The 23,865-nt window shown below is 31.8% G+C and overlaps 1 protein-coding gene across 1 annotated transcript in view; it reads right to left on the reverse strand.

Moving 5' to 3' along the window:
* LOC101887596 (protein singed) overlaps positions 1–23,865 on the reverse strand; it is a 120,082-nt gene that overhangs the window by 48,736 nt on the left and 47,481 nt on the right. The window contains exon 3 of the mRNA XM_059121869.1: positions 18,318–18,338. The gene's annotated coding sequence lies outside the window, so the exon portion shown is untranslated. The remainder of the gene's footprint in view (positions 1–18,317; positions 18,339–23,865) is intronic.

A 23,865-nucleotide genomic window follows, 5' to 3' on the forward strand; every position in this document is an offset into this window, starting at 1 on the left:
CTGTTTTTTAGGTTTGCGACAAAATGTCGTAAATGTCAAAAACCTGTAAAATTGGTATAAAAGCCATTTGGATCAACTATATCCTGTAAAAATGGTCAGGGAATAAATAGAAGACTGTTTTTTGGGTTTGAGACAAAATGTCGTAAACGTCAAAAACCTGTAAAATGGCCACAGAAGTTATTTGGATCCATTATATTCATTAAAAATGTTCAGAAATTGAATATAAGACTTTTTTTAAGGTTTATGACAAAATGTCGTAAACGTCAAAAACCTGTAAAATCTGTATAAAAGTTATTTGGATCCACTATATTCATTAAAAATCGCCAGAAAATCAATAGAAGACTGTTTTTTGAGTTTGCGACAAAATGTAGAAAACTTCAAGAAAAACGTCCAAAATAGGTGTAAAAGTTATTTTGATCCATTATATTCATTAAAAGTGGTCAGATAATGAGTGTAAGACTGTTTTTTAGGTTTACGACAATATGTCGTAAACGTCAAAAACCTGTAAAATATGTGTAAAAGTTATTTGAATCCATTGTATTTTGTAAAAATTGTCAGGGAATGAATAAAATACTGTTTTTTAGGTTTGCGACAAAATGTCGTAAATGTCAAAAACATGTAAAATAGGTGTAAAAGTTAGTTGGATCCATTATATTCATTAAAAAAAGCCGGAAAATAAATAGAAGACTGTTTTTTAAGTTTACGACAAAATGTCGGAAACGTCAAAAACCTGTAAAATAGGCATAAAAGTTACTTCGATCCATTATATTCATTAAAAGTGGTCAGATAATAAATATAAGACTATTTTTTAGGTTTACGACAAAATGTCGTAAATGTCAAAAATCTGTAAAATAGGTTTTGAAGTGATTTGGATCGATTATATTCTTGAAAAACAGCAAATGTAGTAAACGTCAAAAACCTGTAAAATAGGTATAAAAGCCATTTGGATCAACTATATCCTGTAAAAATGGTCAGGGAATGAATAAAAGTCTGTTTTTTAGGTTTGCGACAAAATGTCGTAAACGTCAAAAACCCGAAAAATAGGTATTAACATCATCTGGATCCATTGTTTTCATTAATAATTGTCAGGAATTGTATATAAGACTGTTTTTTAGGTTTGTGGCAAATTGTTGTAAAAGTCAGATTTTGCGACGTTCAGGCAACGGTGGCAGATAAACTTCCTATCAAAAATATGTTTGTCCCATAAAAAAATTTAAATAAATTCAGCTCTCCTCATTGTTTGATTTTTAATCTCTTGAAAAAATCCTCTCTCTGAAAATCTTTTTTCGATCACTGCTCATTGTCTGAAAATCTATATCTACGTTGAGAAATTAATCCTCTGGTCTTGGAGGAATTTTTATTCCAAAGTAATTCTCTGCCATTGCCTGAGAAGCTTTTTTTTAATAATTTAAAAAATTCATCCTCTGAAATTTGAGGTATTTTCTTTCCAAATCAATTTTCTCCCAACATTGCTTAAGTCTACGTATTTTCCTAATAAATTCCTCTGATAATTAGAGAGATTATCGAAACGCAACATGACAATGGCACATTTACATGCCATCAGCGCTGGCTGTCTGGTTGGCTGATTGCGCGACAGAATCCTCTACGGGATATACTTTGAATGGGTAAATTAAGATTTTAGCACGCATGCTTCCCAGGTCGCCAGACAGACAGACAGCCAGCCAACATTTTTTTGTCATGGTCATGGCTGGAGTCCATGGCAATGAATATGGACAGCGTGTTTGCATATCATTGATTCGCAGCATGGACATTTTGTCACTACATAAACCAAGCAGCAACAACAACACCAACCATTCGGGAAAAGAAGTAAATTTACAAAACATTCAAACAAATTGTTCAACAAAATGCTTTAATTTCCTTTGCAACATAACCAGGAGAAGAGAGAGAGAGAGAGAGGGGGAGAGAGCGAACGAGAGATGGCCTCATTCACTTAACGACATGGTAGGTGTATGTCGCCTTTTGGCTATCTTTGGTATTTCTTTTTCCTCTTGCTATGGCCGCTAATCTGTGCTTGACCATCGATGTTCCTCCAAATATGTTAAACGGGCGAACGAGTAAATTGCCATGACTAACTGGAAGAACAGAGAAAGAAACCAAACGCATGGCCTCTTTCTCCAAGCCATGGACAGGAAGTTGCATGGAAAATATGAGTTACGATTAAGAACAAAGTCAGACCTGTTGGCCATGGTAATGGTTTCTTAAATGCGTTCAAAGATCGACGGGATGATCAGGAATGATAAGTAAAGGAAATTTGAAGTTTACGACAAAATGTCGTAAATGTCAAAAACCTGTAAAATGGGTATAAAAGCTATTTGGAGCAATTATACACATTTGAAAATGCCAGGAATGGTGGTTTTGAGTATTTTTTAGGTTTACGACAAAATGTCGCAAACGTCAAAAACTTGTATAATTAGTATTTAAGTTATCTGGATCCGTTATATTCATTAAAAATGGCCAGAAAATAAATAGAAGACTGTTATTTAGGTTTGCGACAAAATGTCGTAAACGTCAAAAACCTGTAAAATGAGTATAAGAGTTATTTAGATCAATTATATTTTATAAAAATGGTCAGGAAATGAATAGAAGAATTTTTTTTAGGTTTATGACAAAATGTCGTAAACGTCAAAAACCTGTAAAACGGATATAAAAACAATTTGGATCCATTATATTCATCAAAAATACCCAGGAAATAAATATAAGACTGTTTTTTAGGTTTGTGACAAAGTGTCGTAAATGTCAAAAACCTGTAAAACGGATATAAAAACAATTTGGATCCATTATATTCATCTAAAATACTCAGGAAATAAATAGAAGACTGTTTTTCAGGTTTACGACAAAATGTCGTAAATGTCAAAAACCTGTAAAATAGGTTTAAAAGTGATTTGGATCCATTTTATTTCGTAAAAATGGTCAGGGAATGAATTGAATACTGTTTTTAGGTTTACGACAAAATGTCGCAAATGTGACAAACCTGTAAAAAGGTTTAAAAGTTATTTGGGATCCATTATATTCGTTAAAAGTGGTCAGATAATGAATAAAAGACTGTTTTTTTAGGTTTGCGACAAAGTGTAGTAAACGTCATAAACCTGTAAAATTTGTGTAAAAGTTATTTGGATCCATTGCATTAATTGAAAATAACCAGGAAATGAATAGAAAACAGTTTTTTAGGTTTGCGACAAAATGTAGTAAATGTCAAAATCCTGCAAAACTGGTATAAAATTAATTTGGTTCCATTATATTCATCAAAAATAGTCAGGAAATGAATAGAAGACTGTTTTTTAGGTTTACGACAAAATGTCGTAAACGTCAAAAACCTGTAGAATAGGTATTTAAGTCATCCAGATCCATTATATTCATTAAAAATAGCCAGTTAATGAATAGAAGACTATTTTTTAGGTTTGCGACAAAATGTCGTAAACGTCAAAAACCTGTAGAATCGGTAATAAAGTCATCTAGATCCATTATATTCGTTAAAAATAGCCAGTAAATAAATAGAAGACGATTGTTTAGGTTTTTAACAAAATGTCATAAATGTCAAAAACCTGTATAACTGGTATAAAATTGATTTGGATCCATTATGTTCATTATAAATAGCCAGAAAATAAATAGAAGACTGTTTTTTAGATTTACGACAAAATGTCGTAAATGTCAAAAACCTTTAAAACAGGTATAAAATTCATTTGGATCCATTACAATCATTAAAAATAGTCAGTAAATGAATAGAAGATTATTTTTAGGTTTTTGACAAAATGTCACAAATGTCAAAAACCTGTAAAAATGATATAAAAACTGTTTGGATCCCTTATATTCATCAAAAATAGTCAAGAAATGAATAGAAGACTGTTTTTTAGGTTTACGACTAAATGTCGTAAACGTCAAAAAACTGTAAAATATGTATAAAAGTTGTAAATAATAGGTACAAACGATTTTTCGATATATTATATTCATTCACAATAACCGAGAGTGATGTTTAAGAATACTTTTAGGTTTGCGATAAAATGTCGTAAACGTCAAAAACCTGTAAAATATGTATTAAAGTCATCTGGATTCATTGATTTCGTTAACAATGTCAAAAATGGTATATAAGACTATTTTTTAGGTTTACGACAAAATGTCGTAAATGTCAAAGACCTGTAAAGTAGGTATAAAAGTTATTTGGATCCTTTATATGCATAAAAAATAGCCAGAAAGTGAATAGAAGACTATTTTCTAAGGTTTACGACAAAATGTCGTAAACGTCAAAATCCCGTAAAATATGTATAATCGTTTGGATCCATTTTATTCATTAAAAAATGGCCAGAATAGGTAGGGTGTGTACCGGACATATGGAGGTGGTTTCGGACATTAATTGTACGAAAAGTGTTGAATGGTACTATATTTGGTATTGCGGATAAGGGATAGAAATTAAATTCTGAAATTCGATATTTACATTGCTGATGGTACATGTGTTTGAGATTTGGCGGTTGTTTGAAAATGCTGTCCATATTTGTACGAAAAGTACTAATTGGTACTAAATTTGATACTGGGTGAAGGAATGGAGCTAGAATCCTGAAGTTTCATACAGAGGTCTCTGTTGCTATCTAGAATTGAGATGTGAAGTGGGTTTTGGAAATGTGTTCCATAATTGTAAGAAAAGTAGTACTAAATTGGGTATTAGGCATTGCGGATAGAGCTGCAATCCCGAAATTTGATGTTGGGATCTCCGTGGATATCTGGAATTAAAATATGGAGGTGGTTTTGGTAATGCGTCATATAGATGTAAGAAAAGTACTAAATAGTACTAAATTTGGTAATGGAGGAAATTACAGAGCTGAAATCCTGAAATCTGATATTAAAATCACTTATGGTATCTGGAATTCAAATATGGATGTACTTTTGGATATTTGTACTATAATTGTACGAAAATTACTAAATGGTACTAAATTTGTTATTGGACGAAGGGATAGGCTGAAATTCTGAAATTTGATATTGAGTTCACCGTTGGTATCTGGAATTTTAGACGTGGAGGTGGTTTTGGAAATGTGTACTTTAATTTTTCGAAAAGTGGTACTAAATTGGTTATTGGTAAAGAGATGGAGCTGAAATTTTGAGATTCGGTGTAAGAGGTAGAAGTTTTGATTAAAACATTTTGTCAAACTGAACAAATTATGCCTTTTGAGTATCGAATCTAAAATTTTAAGGTGGACTTTTTCACATGACGAAGTAACGGGCAATAGTAGATATTTATACCATACAACACTGTTTGTTGTGGGTATGAGTATTGTGAGTTCGAGAGGGCCTCAAAATATTGGTCGCCGATATAGAAAACTTTATATGGATCTTCCTATCTCGCTAAGCAGAGTCGATCTAGCTATGTATGTCCGTCCGTCTGTCCATGTTAATTTGTAATCACTCTACAGGTCGCAATTATGGCCCGATCCTCATTGAGGTGGGGCTAGAATCAGAATTGAAGCCTATTGTTTGTGGAGATGATTGAATACTATATTTAGGGGTTCAAATGGACCAAAAAACCAGAAAAATTTCCTGTCTAAACGAATTAAGATAGGAAGCTAAAATTTTGCACAGAGCTCTCTTTTGTCTACAGGCAGGTCAAGTTCGAAGATGGGCTATATCGTTTCACGATATCGTATAGACCCCATATAACGGTACACCCCGATATTCGGTAATGATGTTAGCCACATTTTTCAATGGAATTGTCAGAAATTCCACACAAGGAGTCCTTTGTGGGTACTGTACCCTATGAAAGAGAATTGTCTATATAGGTCCACGATATCGTATATCCCCCATACAACCGTACCCCCCGATATTCGGGATTTTGATGATTTTAGCCACATTTTCCAACGGAATTGTCTGAAAATCCACACAATGGGTTCTTTGTGAGCAATTTTTCCCCTGACAGAGAATTGTCTATATAGGTTTACAATATCGTATATCCCCCATATATCGGTACCCCCCGATATTCGGGATTTTGATGATTTTAGACACATTTTAAAATCCATACAAGAAGTTCCTTGTGAGTACTTCACCCCGACATAGATTTGTCTATTTGTCCGATTCAGTCAGAATTAAAGCCTATTGTTTCCAAGATGTAAAATTAGGGATTCGAATGCCTATACAGGTCACAATTAAAAACCAACAGAAACGGAATTTTGCCTGAGGTCAGGGTTTAGGACAGCGCAGAAGTGTAGCGTTTTGGACGACCCTTGAATTATATTTAGCGGATAAAATGGACCACAACTTTTGTATGAAATTGTTTTGGATACCTCAAATTTCAAATATTCGACTTAGACATATATTTGGACCTAAGGAGGTTTTTTTCAATGTATTGTAATGTTGTAGGGTATCACAAGTGTCGGTCCCGCATATTTTTTTTTTTTTAATTAAATCAAATAATTTGAAAATTGATTGTGGTTTAGGGTATAAAAGTCCAAGGTTTTAATACCCTACACCACAAGGTGGTCAGGGTATTATGTCTTTGTGCAGACAACATTTGTTTGGCCCAAGGACGAACCCTACTGAAATTGGAGATCATCAGTAAAAATTTAGATATAGCTCCCATACATATCTTCGTCCGATTTGCCTTTTATTGTGCACCAAACGTATAATATCTGCCCGAATGGTATGGAATTTTGCACATACAACCAAATTAGGCCTGAAAATAAGTATGCCAAATTAGATCGAAATCGGTTCAGATATCGCTATAGCCCCCATATATATTGTTCATCCGACTTGTTATTTTAGTCCTCCGCAGCCGTAATATGCACTCCGTAACAACTATATTGAGGGAAATATATCAAATAAGGCTCAGAAATATCTTTGCCAAATTTTATCAAGATCGGTTCAGATTTGGATATAGCTCCCATATATAACTTCGTCCGATTTACCTTGGATTGTGCACCAAACGTCTAATATTTGCCCAAATGGGATGAAATTTGGCACTTACGACCGAATTGAGTCTAGAAGCTAGTATGCCAAATTTGGAGAAGATCGGTTCAGATATATCCATAGCTCCCATATATATTGTTCATCCGACTTGTTATTTTAGTCCTCCGCAGCCATAATATGCACTCCGTAACAACGATATTCAGGGAAATATATGAAATACGGCTCAGAAATATCTTTGCCAAATTTTATCGAGATCGGTTCGTATTTTGGATATATCTCCCATATATAACTTCGTCCGATTTACCTTTTATTATGCACCAAACGTCTAATATTTGCCCAAATGGGATGAAATTTGGCACTTACGGCCGAATTGAGTCTAGAAGCTAGTATGTCAAATTTGGTGAAGATCGGTTCAGATATATCCATAGCTCCCATATATATTGTTCATCCGACTTGTTATTTTTGTCCTCCGCAGCCGTAATATGCACTCCGTAACAACGATATTCAGGGAAATATATGAAATACAGCTCAGAAATATCTTTGCCAAATTTTATCGAGATCGGTTCGTATTTTGGATATATCTCCCATATATAACTTCGTCCGATTTACCTTTTATTATGCACCAAACGTCCAATATTTGCCCAAATGGGATGGAATTTGGAACTTACGACCGAATTGAGTCTAGAAGCTAGTATCTCAAATTTGGTTAAGATCGGTTCAGATATAGCTATAGCTCCCATATATATAATGTTCATCCGATTTGTTACTTTAGTCCTCCGCAGCCATAATATGCACTCCGTAACAACGATATTCAGGGAAATATATCAAATACAGCTCAGAAATATCTTTGCCAAATTTTATCAAGATCGGTTCAGATTTGGATATAGCTCCCATATATGTCTTTATCCGATTTCAAATTAATTATGCACCAAATGGGCAATACAATTCCGAATTTAAAAGATACAAATGATACGGCATATTTACGCTTTTGAACTTTAAATTATAATTATAATCATAGCGTGTATGATTGAATTCTTCCATAAAAACTTTTAATTGTCATGCAGAGCTCTACTAAATTAGCAAAGTGGTGTAGGGTATCATAATGTCGACCCCGCCCGACTTTAAGACTTTATTTACTGTTTTTTTTTTTTTTTTTTTTTTGAAAGTTGCTCCATTTAAAACCTTGGACTTTTTTAATTTAGGTTTTTGCCAAAATTGAGAATATTGAAAAAAATTAAAAATGTATTTTTTTTAAATATGGATTTCAAAAAATATTTATTTCAATTAACTGAACGTAAAAAAATTTTCAATTTTTTTAGCAAATTTTCTTTTAATTTATTCACTTTTAAACCTAAAAACCCTATAATCTCAATAAATTACGACCCTACGCTTTAAAGAAAAGAAGCATGCAAGCGAGTTGGCGAAAAACGCAAAAAACTACGTTATGAATGCTTGGCTGAAATGACTGACAGCAGCTATGAAATGAAAACAATGTCGGAAAATAAAACTTTGCGGTTTATTGTGTTGCTCCGCAGATATTTTTATTATTATTTTTTTTTTTTTTAAATTTATTCGTCGATGTTCTTGTTGTTGTACGTGAGCGAACATAGCTCACCACATTTATTCTTGGCTTTGAAACATCTAATGAATATCTGAGGTTTTTTGTTTCTGGCTGTAAGAACGGCAAGTAGTAGAAGAAGCAGAAGGTAGACAATGACTGTTGAGTTTTTTTTTTTTTTTAATTTTGCTAACTTATATTAAGTGCCAGTTAACACTGTTTAATTCTTTTTCCCTACCCCCTTCCCCTTCTTGTTTTTTTTTTTTTCGTTGGCTAATGGAAATCTAAAAAAAAAGCTAAGCTTAACTTAACCGCACCACAATGTTGCCGGTTTCAAATGTAATTTAATTAGAACGAGAAGCAAGAAAATCCAATACTTTGTTGTTAGCTGATTTAGAAGCATGGGGAGATTTAAAGATTATAATTTGATCGGTGGAGAAAACCGACACAAATTGACTCGATGTCCGCTCAGCCGGGGTTTTGAAAAAAAAAAACATTTTTTTAATTATCTGGAGGAGGTAAAGCATGGTGTAAATTATTGCACATTGTTTTTATACAAACCCCCCACCCATACCTAGTATGGACGGTATATTGAGTTCGTCATTTTTTCGGTATTTTGCGGATTTTCGGTATTTTGATGATTGTAGACAATTTTTTCAATGGAATTGTATGAAAATGCACACAAGGTGTTCTTTCGAATTATTCTACCCCCTGGACGAGAATTTTTCTATATAGGTCCACGATATTGTATATCCCCCATACAACGGTCCCAGCATTTGACAAAAAATTGTCTATGTAAGGTTCAGGTCTTCTAATAGCCCCCATATATCGGTATCTCCCGATATTCGGTATTTTGATATTTTAGCGACATTATTCACCGGAATTGTTTCAAATTTGGTATTTGAAGTTCATAAAGGGTACCACAGCCTGTGACAGAAAATTGTCTATGCTGGTTCGGGTTCTCTTATAGCCGCCATATATCGGGTATTTTAATGATTTTAGCGAAATTATTCACCGGAATTGTTGCAAACTTCGTATTTGAAGTTCCTAATAGGTACTACAGCCTGTGACCGAAAATTGTCTATGCAGGTCCAGGTCTTCGTATAGACCCCATATATCACTACCTCTCTCTTTTCGGTATTTTAACGATTTTAGGTGGAATATTCACCGGAATTTTTTTCAAATTTCGTATTTTCGTAGTTCATAATGGCTACTACAGCCTGTGACAGAAAATTGTCCATGCTGGTGCAGGTCTTCTTATAGCCCCCATATATCGGTACCTCCCGATATTCGGTATTTTTATGATTTTAGCGACATTATTAACCGGAATTGTTTCAAATTTGGTATTTGGAGTGCGTAATGGATACTGCAGCCTGTGACAGAAAATTGTCTATGCAGGTCCAGTTCTTCTAATAGCCCCCATATATCGGTACCTCCCGATATTCGGTATTTTTATGATTTTAGCGATGATATTTGATGATTTTAGCGACATTCTTTACCGGAATTGTTTCAAATTTGGTATTTGAAGTGCGTAATGGATACCACAGCCTGTGACAGAAAATTGTCTATGTAGGTCCAGGTCTTCGTATAGGCCCCTTATATCACTACCTCCCTCTTTTCGCTATTTTAACAATTTTAGGTGGAATATTCACCGGAATTTTTTTCAAATTTCGCATTTAGAATTCGTAATGGGTACTACAGCCTATGACAAAAAATTGTCCATGCAGCTTCAGGTCTTCTTATAGCCCCCTATATCGGAACCTCCCTGAATTCGGTATTTTGATGATTTTAACGACATTCTTCACCGGAATTCTTTAAAATTTCGTATTTGAAGTGCGTAGTGGATACCACAGACTGTGACAGAAAATTGTCCATGCTGGTGCAGGTCTTCTAATAGCCCCCATATATCGGTACCTCCCGATATTCGGTATTTTTATGATTTTAGCGACATTAATCGCCGGACTTGTTTCAAATTTGGTATTTGAAGTGCGTAATGGATACCACAGCCTGTGACAGAAAATTGTCTATGCAGGTCCAGGTCTTCGTATAGGCCCCCATACAACAATACCTCCCGATATTCGGTATTTTTATGATTTTGGCAACATTATTCACCGGAATTGTTTCAAATTTGGTATATGAAGTGCGTAATGGATACCACAGCCTGTGACAGAAAATTGTCTATGCAGGTTCGGGTCTTCTTATAGCCCCCATATACCGGTACCTTCCAGTATTCAGTATTTTGATGATTTTAGGTGGAATATTCACCGATTTTTTTTTTTTTCAAATTTGGTATTTGAAGTTCCTAATAGGTACTACAGCCTGTGACAGAAAATTGTCTATGCAGATCCAGGTCTTCGTATAGGCCCCATATATCACTACCTCCCTCTTTTCGGTATTTTAACGATTTTAGGTGGAATATTCACCGGAATTTTTTTCAAATTTCGCATTTAGAATTCGTAATGGGTACTACAGCCTATGACAGAAAATTGTCTATGCAGGTCCACGTCTTCTTATAGCCCACCCATATATCGGTACCTCCCTGTATTCGGTATTTTGATGATTTTAGCGACATTATTCACCTGAATTGTTTCAAATTTCGTATTTGAAGTTCATAAAGGGTACCACAGCCTATGACAGAAAATTTTCTTTGCTGGTTCAGATCTTCTTATAGCCCCCATATATCACTACCTCTCTCTTTTCGGTATTTTAACGATTTTAGGTGAAATATTCACCGAAATTTTTTTCAAATTTCGTATTTAGAGTTCGTAATGGGTACTACAACCTATGACAAAAAATTGTCTATGCAGGCCCAGGTCTTCGTATAGTCCCCCTGCATCAGTACCTCCCTATATTCGGTAATTTGATGATTTAAGCTAAATTATTCACCGTTTTTTTTTTTTTTCAAGTTTCGTATTTGAATGTTGAAATGGCTTATGACGTCGTCGTATGGAACCCAATATACCGGTGACTTCCTCTATTCCCTATTTTTAAGATTTTAACAGAATTTTTTAACGAATTTTCATTTTTTGAAAATTTCCAAATTCTTTCCAAATGGCGGAGGGTATTCCTAATGGCGGAGGGTATTCGAACTTACTGCTTTTTTACTTGTTTCTTTTTTTAATGGTTATTATGATGGCTTTGAAATTAAACGATTTAAACTTGATTTTAGAAATCATATGAAGGGGAGGAGACTACATAAGATTCCCTGGAGCGTCTCAAGAGGTACAGGGGAATCTACTTCTATATAAGTGAGAATTGGACTATATTTTTAGCTCAACCATATGGGACCGACCATTTATTGAAGAGCTCGAATTCTGTGCCGCATATTGTACAGCCCACTAAAACATTTTTTTTTAGAAAACTCAAAATACTGGCAATTTTTTTTCTAATGACTTTAACAAAACTTAATTTTCGTCAAACGGGAGTGCCTAACTGACTGGGCAAATCTGAGCCATTGAGCCACAATGGAAATGCTTGAATGGACTATTTTTTTCCCCAAGAAAATATTAGCCTTTATTGAATATTTAATTTATTTATTAAAATGTTCCATTAAAATGCCTTTTATGTCTACAGAGGCCCCCTCTGTGTGCTTCGATGTCTATATCCACTTCTTAACTTCCATTATGCATCTGGCTAGAACAACAACTACCCTCCACCTTTCTTTAAAAATTTTCCATGGGAAGCAATAAAATAGTCATCATAAGATGCATATTTTATGTTCTACAGTTTCATTCTTGGCATGAAAAGAAAATGGAAAATCATTAAAAAACATATTTTCCATTTGACTAGCTGCGAACAAAGGCAGAGCAAAGGCATGTAGCTTTTTTCATGGATAAATCAAATATTTGGAAATTTTTTCTTGAGGAGTATTTCTTCGCCTTTCTCCCCAGGAAAGAGAAGAAGCATTTTGATGAAGTTGAGGAAAATTTTGTATTTGGTAGTCACCAGAGGCCATAACATTTGCAAATGACTTGAAACCGAAAGAGGCGAAAATTTTCCTCTGAATTTGTTGGAATATTTAGAAATTAATTAGAAAGCCATTCAGACTGAGTTAAAAAAAATTGAAAACAAAATTAAATATTAAATAAAATATATAGAAACAAATTAAAAAATATCAATCGGTTATGCCGACAGACTAATACCCTTAGCCACTGTTCGAGGGTATCTATGGTGGAGGATTATGTGAGTAGCCTACTGACGAGACGGCCAGACAAAACGACTGAATCTTGAAATTTTGCATTTTTAGTGTGCAGGCGAGGGCGGAGGCTGAAAGTTACTAAAAACTAGTGGAACAGTTTCAGCCGATTTTTGCCGACAGATACATACCCTCAGCCATTGTTCGATTATTTAAATATATTTTGACTTCTGTTATAATTATTCAAACTGTTGACCCTCTATGGAGTGGGTTCTGAGGGAATGGGCAAATATTGTCTATTTCGTATTGGACCTTAATTAAAATGTGCATGAGGTGCCTTGGCACGGGTAAAATTACAAGAAAATCGAACATTTATATCCAATTTATCGGAAATCATAATTTCCATATTCATCATAGGATTCTGGCCGAGAGAGAAATTTTTAGATATAGCAAGTGGTAAAGAATTGCTGGTTTGTTTCGCAATTTATGGCTGATATAAGTATTGGAAATTGTGACCCTTTGTGGGTGAGGTACCAGAAGGGGTTCGCAGATATATATCATCTTCACAACACATCTTGTATTGGCAAAAATATTTGTATATGTGAAATTAGAGGGGAGTTGGATGCTTATTTCGCTTTCTTTGAGCGTTTTGTTTTTCAAAGTCTTGAACCCTATGTGGGGCAGGTTGTAAAGGAAACGGTCCGATTTTTACCATATTTATAACAGATCTTGAGTTGATGGAAATATTGAAATGTACCAAGTCTGGAATGAAATCGAATGTAAATTTCGCTGTTTATAAACCTCATGGATATTCAAAATTTTAACCCTTTGTGGGGAAGGTACCAAAAGGAACGGTACGATCTCTACCATCATTATAACACATCTTGTGTTGATAGAAATATTCAGATGTGCCAAGTCTAAATGGAATCGGATGTTAATTTCGCGTTTTTTTCGGGCTTAATGGATATTCAAAATTTCGACCTTTTGTGGAGGAGGTAACAGAAGGAGTGGACCGATATATTCCATCTTAACGCCAGACCTTGGGCTAATAAAATTATTGGGATGTGTGAAATTTGAAGACAATCGGACTTTATAAGAGTTGTAATTATTCCAAATTTTGACCGTTTTTGGGGGTGGAACTTGATGGAGTGGACCGATATTGTCCATTTTTGCACATAAGTGAGAACTGAGGCAAATATTAGGATTAGCAAAGTTGGAGCAAAATCAGATCATCTTTTCTCTTTCCGTACAGAAAATGTATATTTTGAAAATTTCGATCATTTGTGGGGGAGGTACCAGAAGGAGTGGACCGATATCTTCCATCTTAACACCAGACCTTGGGTTAATAAAATTATTTGGATGTGTGAAATCCTTTATCCTTTCGCTTTCTGTGCAATAAATTATTTTCTTTGAAAATATTGACATTTTGTGGGGGAGGTACCAGAAGGAATGGACCGATATTGCCCATCTCCGAACTCGATCTAAGTTTGACAAAAATATTACGATGCACCAAGTTTGGATTAAATCGGATACTTCCTTCGAGAGTTATCGTGCGCACCAGCCCCACAAGATAGACATGAAATATCCCGAAATGGTTTTGGTCCAAAGAGACATAGGGTCTAATACCGTTATTTCGATGAGGCACGTTTTGGGCGTATCAAATGATATATACCCTCTGTAGCCGCCATATGGCTACAGATATTTTTCCTAGTATTATTACACGTAAACCAGGATTTTTTTTTAATTTTTTTTTCCAATATTATTACCATTAAACTTTTTTCAACATTTTTTCCCAGTATTTTTAAAATTAAACGTGAAGTTTTTTAAATATTTTTTCCCAGTATCATAATATAAATACTGGGAAAAATATTTTAGAAAAAAACAGTCCAGTTTAAATAACCGGGGAAATTATTTAAATACATCTCTGCTTTACCAATATTAATACTGGGAAAATATTAAAAACATCTTTAAAAAACCTCCTAAGAAATCATGTTTATTTGAGTTAGTGTTAATTGAATAAATGTTCTTGAAAATCCATATTTTGGAGCCAGATGTTCCTTGGGGAAAAAATCTCAAAACACCGACTTTTATCATAAAAAGATCTTCGAATTTATTTTCAACATTTCCAATATCCACGCAACAACAATAATTACTCGCATCAAAACATGTCATGTACTGAAAACGCGTGCCTGAAATTCAATTCCAATAAATAAAAGTCATTTTACATAAAAACAGAAGCAGTAATCATGTCAACCAACCTCCCTCCCTCTCTCCCGATTCTCCCCTCTCAATGGTAAGCGCTCATATTCCAACACAATTGATTTGTGGTTTAATTGACAGATAATAATTATTAATAATAACAACAACAAAAAACACAACATCGTTGGAAAAACTATCCCACAAAGCCAGAAAATCTTGTACAATTATCGGGAAAATTAACAATAATGCGATGAGTTTTGAATTTGGTTTGACAAATGCAACAGCATCATTGCGGAGTCTCATCAAATTTATAAGAAAATTGCTGCTGCCGCTCATCATCCGCTTGATGAATTTCGCAAGCAGCAGCAACAGCAAAAGAATGTGGAAAACTTTTTTTCACTCAATTTTCGCCAGTGAGAAGAGAAGGGAGATAGACATGGGGGGTTCATTGATTGCGCGAATACCAAGTCATTGTTTGAAGAATGTTGTCTTTCAAACAAGAAAACGAAATGAATGAATGAAACTAAAAAACTTAATAAAGATTTATGAGCCACTTTTTCGATGTTGACAGCATTTTATTATTGAAAAATTAATTTCAACAGGCAAGACAAGTACAAACGCATATTAAATATTAATTTTAAGCCATCAAATTGTGATGGACAACTTTCAGGAGAATTCCATTACTGGGTGGCACAGGAAAATCTCTTCGGCAAGGAAATTAAGAAGTAATCGGGTTCCAATAGACCAGCTATTGTAATTATTTTTAAAGTGGCACAATTATTGATTTTTTTTTTTTTGGATGATGTGTTTAAATCGTCCCTAAAATATTTTTCCCAGTATTATTAAATGTGGATTTCTTAAAATATTTAAATATTAAATATTTATCCACTATTAATAATATTAAATGTTTCTCACTATTTATATTTTAAATTTTTTCCCAGTATTAGTATTATAAAATGTGGATTTAAAAAAAATTTCCATTAATATTAATATTAAACGTGAATTTTTAAAAATATTTTTTCTACTATTAATAACATCAAACTTGGATTTTTTTAAATTTATTTTTCCCAATATTAGTACTATAAGACGTGAATTTTTTTAAATATTTTTCAAGTATTAGTAATATAAGACGTGATTTTTTTTATATATTTTTTCCCAGTGTTTGTATTACATAACGTGGATTTTTAAAAATATTTTTTCCCAGTATTTGTATTACATAACGTGGATTTTTAAAAATATTTTTTCCCAGTATTTGCATTACATAACGTGGATTTTTAAAAATATTTTTTCCCAGTATTTGTTTTATATAACGTAAATTTTTAACAATATTAATTTTCATTATAATTACGTGGATTTTTAAAAATATTCCTTCCTAATATTAATATTATATAACATGTATTTTTTTTAAATATTTTTTCCCAGTATAAGTATTATAAAACGTGGATTTTAAAAATATTTTCCAATTATTAGTACAATTTAATACGGATTTTTAAAAATATTATTTCGCAGTATTAATATTATGTAACATGGATTTTTTAAAATTATTAGTATTATTTAATACGGATTTTTAAAAATATCATTTCCCAGTATTAATATTATGTAACATGTATGTTACTATGTAAATGTTTTAAATATTTCTTCCCCACTATTATTAATATTACACGTGGATTTTTTTAAAATATTTTTCCCACTTTTATTACTAATAAACGTGGATTTTTTAAATATTTTTTCCCATTATTAATACTATTAAACGTGGATTAGTTTAAATATTTTTCCCACTATTAATAATATTACACATGGATTTTTTAAAATATTTTTTCCCCACTATTATTAATATTAAACGTGGATTTTTTAAAAATATTTTTCCCACTATTAATAATTTAATGTTATTTTTTTAAAAATATTTTTCCCACAATTAAAAGCAATAAGCGTGGATTTTTTAAAATATTTTATTAATAATATTAAACGTGGATTTTTTAAAATATTTTCCCACTATTAATAATATTAAACGTGGATTTTTTAAAAATATTTTTCCCACTATTAATAATATTAAACGTGGATTTTTAACAATATTTTTCCCACTATTAATAATATTAAAAGTAGATTTTTCAACAATATTTTTCCCAGTATTATTGCTATCAAAAGTAGATTTTTTAACAATTTTTTCCCAGTATTATTACTATTAAAAGTAGATTTTTTAGCAATATTTTTCCCAGTATTATTGCTATTAAAAGAAGATTTTTTAACAATATTTTTCCCAGTATTATTGCTATTAAAAGTAGATTTTTTAACAATATTTTTCCCAGTATTATTGCTATTAAAAGTAGATTTTTTAAAATATTTTTCCCACTATTAATAATATTAAACGTGGATTTTTATAAATATTTTTCGCACTTTTAATAATATTAAACTTGGTTTTTAAAAATATTTTTCCCACTTTTAATAATATTAAACTTGGGTTTTAAAAATATTTTTCCCACTTTTAATAATATTAAACTTGGTTTTTAAAAATATTTTTCCCATTATTATTTATATCAAACGTCGACTTTTTTTAAAATATTTTTCCCATTATTATTTATATCAAACGTCGACTTTTTTAAAATATTTTTCCAATTATTTTTTATATCAAACGTCGACTTTTTTTTAAATATTTTCCGATCATTAATTAATTTATTTATGAAATATTTTCCCGGTATTTTTAAACGTGGATTTATTGAAATATTTTCCCAGTATTTTTAAATGTAAATTTTTCAAATTATTTCATTCCCGTTATAATTTATTAAAACATTTTTCCCTGTATTTTTAAACGTATATTTTTCCAATATTGTTTCCCAGTATTTTGTTGTTGCAAAATCGTATTATTTATATTTTGTAACGTATTTTTCCAAGTATTATTTCTATTTTTTTAAAATATTTTTTTCAGTATTGTTTCTATTTTTTTAAAATATTTTTTTCAGTATTGTTTCTATTTTAAAAAAATATTTTTCCCAGTATTATTTCTATTTTTTAGATATTTTTCCTCAATATTAATATTTTTAAATATTTTAAAGAATATATTTTCCCCCATATTAGAATTGAACATGAATTTTTAAAATATTTTTCCCAGTATTATCACTAGTAATATTACTATAAAAACGTGGTTTTGTTGAAATACTTTTCCCGGTGTACTACTATTAAATGTGAAGTGCTTAAAATGCTAAAATATATTTCCCAGTATTTAACATGATTTTTTTTAAGTTTTTTCCCAGTATTTTTTCAAATATATTCTCATATTAAATTTTTTTCCCAGTATTAAGCGTGGATTTTTTTAAATACTCTCCCAGTATTTCATACTGTCACAGCATTAAATATTTTCCCAGAGTGGATGTTTTCAAATATTTTTCCCAGTATTTAATTTAGATTTTGTTCGATATATTTAGAAATAATCCGCAGTTAACATTAGCCCTTCCCAGTGGACTTTTTCGGGAAAAGTTGCATACCTAAATAAAGAAAATTTATTAATTCTCAAAGCTTACTTACCAAATTTGAATCAGAAAATATCTGAAAATAGAAAATAAAAAAAATATAATTAGTTTTGATATTTCTCTAAAAAATGTTTGCTGGGTAATAATATGTGCCGTAATTTACACAGTTTGTCATAGCCATATAATACAAAGTGAGCCATCATCTTTATTGTCAAAAGATGCCATCAAAGATGTCGGAGAGAGAGATAGGTGTCTCTGTTGTGCATCCTAACTGAAGTTGTCAACATCTTGGCAGTGAGGTTTGACAGAAATATTTCCCTACCTCCCCTCTCGTGCTTTAATAACAATTAATATATTACGGTGGCTGTCCAAATGACTGATACTCATTTTTTGTGTCTTAATTTTTTTCAGTCATTTTTTCAAGAAATGAAATGAAATTAAAAAAATGGTATTTAAGTGGACAACTTAATTTGATGTGCAACATTTAGAAATTGAATTGTTTTATAATGATTCCACAAATGATAATGGCCAAATGGGCAATGTCTTGATTTTGAATTGTAAGACAAAGCGAGAAAACGACTCGTAACTCATTCGAATGCTCAGTGTGTGTGGTTTTGAAGGCGAATATTTCATGCTTTCATGTTGAAATTTTCACAATCTCTGCCACTGGCTGGCTGTCAGGTGATGCCTTTCAACAACGCCCATATGCTGGCCGGATAACTTGATTTGACATCATGACCAGCAACCAGCTGATGCCGCAGTGAACACAGATCATAGCCATTCCAAAATAAACTCAAATTCAGGTAGTCAGTCCACACACCAGGTTATTTGCATCTAATGTCCTGTAATTGTCCGGTAATTGTAATGGTAACTGTTTTCTCTTTGACCAGTCCTTGTCATGGTCAAAAGCAGTTCCACAGAATAGCGGCTTAGCATGCAAGTCTCACAGCTGACATGGATGTAGACCGTTATTTTGGCAGAACTTGTTCAGCCACACAGAAAACTTATTTATTCTAGATCACGATTTTTTCTAATTTGGAATCAAATTGGAAACGTGGAGTTGATCACAAGAAATTGGGGCAAATTTGAAAAAAAAAAACATTAGGAAAACCGATTTTTTTTTTCAATAAAAAAATAAAGAATTTTTAAAGAATATTTTTTCAAGGCCCAAAAGAAACGTGGATTTTTTAAAGAATATTTTTTAAGGCCCCACAGAAAGTTATTTTTTAAAGAATATTTTTTCAAGGCCCAAAAGAAACGTGGATTTTTTAAAGAATATTTTTTTAAGGTCCATGAGAAACGTGGATTTTTTAAAGAATATTTTTTAAGGCCCCACAGAAAGTTATTTTTTAAAGAATATTTTTTCAAGGCCCAAAAGAAACGTGGATTTTTTAAAGAATATTTTTTTAAGGTCCATGAGAAACGTGGATTTTTTAAAGAATATTTTTTTAAGGTCCATGAGAAACGTGGATTTTTTAAAGAATATTTTTTCAAGGCCCAAAAGAAACGTTGATATTTTTTTAAAAAATATTTTTCTACGCCCCAAATAGGAACCTGGATATTTTAAAGAATATTTTTTCAAGGCCCAAAAGAAACGTGGATTTTTCAAAGAATATTTTTTCAAGGCCCAAAAGAAACGTAGATTTTTTCAAAGAATATTTTTTCAAGGCCCAAAAGAAACGTGGATTTTTTTAAAAACATTTTTTCAAGGCCCAAAAGAAACGTGGATTTTTTTCAAAATATTTTTTCAAGTCCCAAAAGATACGTGGATTTTTTAAAGAATATTTTTTCAAGTCCCAAAAGATACGTGGATTTTTTAAAGAATATTTTTTTCCAGGCCCAAAAGAAACGTGGATTTTTTAAAGAATATTTTTTCAAGGCCCATGAGAAACGTGGATTTTTCAAAGAATATTTTTTCAAGTCATAAAAGAAACGTGGATTTTTCAAAGAATATTTTTTCAAGTCATAAAAGAAACGTGGATTTTTCAAAGAATATTTTTTCAAGTCATAAAAGAAACGTGGATTTTTCAAAGAATATTTTTTCAAGGCCCAAAGAAACGTGGATTTTTTAAAGAATATTTTTTCAAGGCCCATGAGAAACGTGGATTTTTTAGAATATTTTTTCAAGGCCCAAAAGAAACGTGGATATTTTTCAAGGCCCAAAATTAATGTGGATATTTTTTCAAGGCCCAAAAGAAACATGGATTTTTCAAAGAATGTTTTTTCAAGGGTCTTGAAAAATATTTTTTAGAAAATTCACGACCCTAAAGGGTCTTGAAAAAAATATTTCTTAGAAAATGCACGTCCCTAAAGGGTCTTGAAAAAAATATTTCTTAGAAAACTCACGTCCCTAAAGGGTCTTGAAAAAAATATTTCTTAGAAAATTCACGTCCCTAAAGGGTCTTGAAAAAAATATTTCTTAAAAAATTCACGTCCCTAAAGGGTCTTGAAAAATATTTTTTTTAAAAATCCACGTTTCTCTTGGGTCTTGAAAAATATTTTTTTAAAAATCCACGTTTCTCTTGGGTCTTGAAGAAATATTCTTTTAAAAATCCACGTTCCAAAAGGGTCTTGAAAAAATATTATTTTAAAAATCCACGTTCCAAAAGGGTCTTGAAAAAATATTCTTTTAAAAATCCACGTTCCAAAAGGGTCTTGAAAAAATATTCTTTTAAAAATCCACGTTCCAAAAGGGTCTTGAAAAAATATTCTTTTAAAAATCCACGTTCCAAAAGGGTCTTGAAAAAATATTCTCTTAAAAATCCACGTTCCAAAAGGGTCTTGAAAAAATATTCTTTTAAAAATCCACGTTCCAAAAGGGTTTTCAAAAAATATTCTTTTAAAAATCCACGTTCCAAAAGGGTCTTGAAAAAATATTCTTTTAAAAATCCACGTTCCAAAAGGGTCTTGAAAAAATGTTCTTTTAAAAATCCACGTTCCAAAAGGGTCTTGAAAAAATATTCTTTTAAAAATCCACGTTCCAAAAGGGTCTTGAAAAAATATTCTTTTAAAAATCCACGTTCCAAAAGGGTCTTGAAAAAATATTCTTTTAAAAATCCACGTTCCAAAAGGGTTTTCAAAAAATATTCTTTTAAAAATACACGTTCCGAAAGGGTCTTGAAAAAATATTCTTTTAAAAATCCACGTTCCAAAAGGGTCTTGAAAAAATATTCTTTTAAAAATCCACGTTTCTCTTGGGTTGAAAAAATGTTATTTTAAAAACCCACGTTTCACTTGGATCTTGAAAAAATATTATGTAAAAAATCCACGTTTCTTTTGGGTCTTGAAAAAATATTCTTTAAAAAATCTACGTTTTCCTTGGGTCTTGAAAAAATATTTTTTAAAAATCCACGTCTCTTTTGGGTCTTCAAAAATTATTCTTTAAAAAATCCACGTTCCTCTTGGGACTTGAAAAAATATTATTTTAAAAATCCACCTTTCTTTTGGGCCAGAATCCAGGATCTCGAACAAAATTCCCCCAAAGATCAATGCAGTTTTGAAACGTGTGTTTTTTACAAAATATATCTAATAATAAAATAAAGAAGCTTATTTTCTAATTTACTTTCATATTTTCCAATTTCGATATTGATAATTTAATAATCAATACCTGAGCTCCATTTCATCAAATTACTATAATCTTTAGCATAACAAATTTGATGGACTTTTTTATGGAACCTTTCTCTTTTTTCGAATCTAAAAGAAATTATGATTCGACCTGGCTGTATGAAATTTAACTTTTTCATATCAAAAAACAGCAAAACTTTCAAACCATGTTTTTCCTTAAAGCGAAATGTTAGTAGATTTCAAAGGCCAAAATATCATCAAACACCCATCCTCCTTACCTTCCCTATAATAATATACCACAGCAGTCCGACTTGCTTGAAAATATTCAAAATGAACAAAACGTGATTTATGCCCAGCAAAATGTCAGACGCCGCCGCCTTATCTTGGCTGCCTGCAAAACATTTAAAGTGGAAACTAACAATTGAAACGAACAACAAACGGCAAAGCGACTGTCTGTCTGTCGGTCTAATAGGCGAAGTAGACAAAGAAAATCAGTCTCACTGTCTGTCTGTCTCTTTGTCTCTCTATCGGTTTAGTCATCCATGGAGTTGGAGGCTCACACAAAGAGAAAAGCTGGATTAACAGGGAATCATTTTTTTCCCAACTTCAGCTTTGGCATTGGAAGTTTCCAGTTTTTTGTCTTTTTTGTATCAAAAAGCAATTTATAAGAGTCGCTTTGAATTGGACTAAGGAAGGAGCCGCACTTCAAATAGAAAAAAAAACTCTCCAAACGAAGGAGAAGGCGTAACAAAACACGAATCAGAGTTAGTCAAATGGAAACGAAAGGAACTACCAGCCACCATCATCCAGGCGGAATGGATGGCCTTTGTGCGGCAGCTGTAACAGATTTGCTGTTGTAACATCTTGGCAACATTCAAATTGTTTGGAAAGGAGCTAACATGGTTTCATAGATATGGAACAGGGTTGCCGTTATGGAAAAAATTGGACCTTGGGAAAATAATTCTTAAAAAATTACATTTCAATTCGGGGTTTGGGAAAAAAATTCTGAAAAAATAACATTTTAATTCGGGGTTTGGGAAAATAATTTAAAAAAAATCCACATCTCCATTTGGGGTTTGGAAAAATATTTTTAAAAAAAATCCACGTCTCCATTTGGGGTTTAAAAAAATATTTTTAAAATATCCACATCTCCATTTGGGTTTTGGAAAAATATTTTTAAAAAAAATGCACATCTCCATTTGGGGTTTAGAAAAATATTTTTAAAAAATCCACATCTCCATTTGGGTTTTGGAAAAATATTTTTAAAAAAATCCACATCTCCATTTGGGTTTTGGAAAAATATTTTTAAAAAAATCCACGTCTACATTTGGGTTTTGGAAAAATATTTTTAAAAAAATTCACGTCTCCATTTGGGTTTTGGAAAAATATTTTTAATAAAATCCACGTCTACATTTGGGGTTTGGAAAAATATTTTAAAAAAAATCCACGTCTCCATTTGGGGTTTGGAAAACTATTTTTAAAAAATCCACGTCTCCATTTGGGGTTTGGAAAAAATTTTTAAAAAATCCACATCTCCATTTAGGGTTTGGGAAAATAATTTTAAAAAATCCACGTCTCCATTTGGGGTTTGGAAAAAATTTTTAAAAAATCCACATCTCCATTTAGGGTTTGGGAAAATAATTTTAAAAAATCCACGTCTCCATTTGGGGCTTCGAAAAATATTGTTTAAAAAATTCCCGACTCCATTTGGAGTTTGGAAAAATATTTTAAAAAAATCAACGTCTCCATTTGGGTTTTGGAAAAATATTTTAAAAAAAATCCACGTCTCCATTTGGGTTTTGGAAAAATATTTTTAAAAAAAATCAACGTCTTCATTTGGGTTTTTGAAAAATATTTTTAAAAAAATCCACTTCTCCATTTGGGTTTTGGAAAAATATTTTAAAAAAATCTACGTTTCCATTTGTGGTTTGTAAAATTATTTTAAAAAAATCCATGTCTCCATTTGGGCTTTGGAAAAAAAATTTAAAAAAATCCATTTCTCCATTTGAGGTTTGGAAAAATATTTAAAAAATCCACGT

Source organism: Musca domestica, unplaced genomic scaffold, assembly GCF_030504385.1.
Source record: "Musca domestica strain aabys unplaced genomic scaffold, Musca_domestica.polishedcontigs.V.1.1 2, whole genome shotgun sequence".
In the NCBI taxonomy this organism is placed as follows: Eukaryota; Metazoa; Arthropoda; class Insecta; order Diptera; family Muscidae; genus Musca; species Musca domestica.